This window comes from Penaeus monodon, chromosome 26 (genome assembly GCF_015228065.2).
Source record: "Penaeus monodon isolate SGIC_2016 chromosome 26, NSTDA_Pmon_1, whole genome shotgun sequence".
Lineage (NCBI taxonomy): Eukaryota > Metazoa > Arthropoda > Malacostraca > Decapoda > Penaeidae > Penaeus > Penaeus monodon.
In genome coordinates, this window is record NC_051411.1 from 819039 (window position 1) to 820912 (window position 1874).

The following is a 1874-nucleotide window of genomic DNA, read 5'->3' on the forward strand; positions in this document are numbered from 1 at the left end:
TGGTGACCGATAAAAACACCGGGCGGAAGGCAACGACTAACCACAGCTCAAATTGCCAAGAAAATCATGGAACCCATGATCGCCAACGCCCTGTTAAATAATATAAAAAATAGATAATATATAAATAATATAGAGATATAGTAATATAATATAAATAATGTATTAATATATATAATAATAAGATATATATAGAATAGATAATATATATATAGATATATAATAAAGAATATATAAAAATATATATAAAATATATAGATTAAGAACAAAACACACACACACACACACACAAAACACACACAATATATATAAAATATATAATATTAAATAAATATATAAAAATTATATATATATATTTTATATAAAGTATAATAATATATATAATATTATATAAAATATCAATATATATAATTATATATTTTATATAATTATAATTTTATAATATAATATATATATGTATATATATATATGTATATATAATAGATATATATATATATATATATATAATAAAAATATAATATATAAAGTATATATATATATATTGTGTGTGTGTGTGGTGTTGTGTGTGGTGGTGTTGTGTGTGTGTGGTGTGTGTGTGTGTGTGTGTATGTATGTATGATGTATGTATTGTAGTATGTATATATGTATATATATATAGAATATTGTATATAATATATAGATACACACATATATATATATATATATATATAAAATATATATAATATAATATATATATAAATTATATATGTGTGTGTGTGTGTGTGTGTGTGTGTGTGTTTTGGTGTGTGGGGTGTGTGTTTGTGTGTGTGTGTGTGTGTGTTGTGTGTGTGTGTGTGTGTATGTAGTATGTATGTATGTATGCTGATGTTATGTATTTATATAAAATAAAATATATATATATTTTATAATAAAATATATAAAAATATATAAATTTATTATGTGTGTGTGTGTGTGTGTGTGGTGTGTGTGTGGGGTGTGTTTTGTGTGTGTGTGTGTGTGTGGGGTGTGTGGTGTGGGGTGTGTGTTGTGTGCGTGTGTGGTGTGGGGTGTGTGTACACGTAAATAAAATATATATATATATATATATATATATTTATATAATATATAATATATATATATTTTATATACATATATATACGTAATACATATATATATGTATATATATAAAATATATATATATATACAAAAATATAATATATATATATATATATATATATATATAAAATATAATATAAAATATATATATATATGTGTGTGTGTGTGTGTGTGTGTGTGTGTGTGTTGTGTGTATGGGGTGTGTGTGTGGTGTGTATGTGTGTATGTGTGTGTGGGGGTTTTTTGTGGTGTTTGTGTGTGTGTGGGGTGGGGTGGGTGTGTGTGTATGTGTGTGTGTGTGTGTGTGTGTGTGGGGTGTGTGTGTTTCTACGTAGGGGATATATATATATATATATATATATATATATATATATATATACATATATATATAATATATATAAAATATAATATATATATATATATAAAAATATATATTAATATAAAATACATAAAAATTATAAAATATTAAATAATTATATATATATATATATTATAATTAATATAATAATATATTTTAATATAATCCTACGCAGAAACAAAACACACACATATGTTATAAATAAAATGTATATAATATAATTATATAATATTAATATTATAAATAAATAATAAAATATAATAATATATATAAAAAATAAAATATATAAAAAAATATATATATTATTAAATTATATATATAATATATATATATAATATATATATAATAAATGAAAATATACACACACACACTAATATAAATTAAAAATAATATATATTATAAAAAAATATATATAATTATAAAA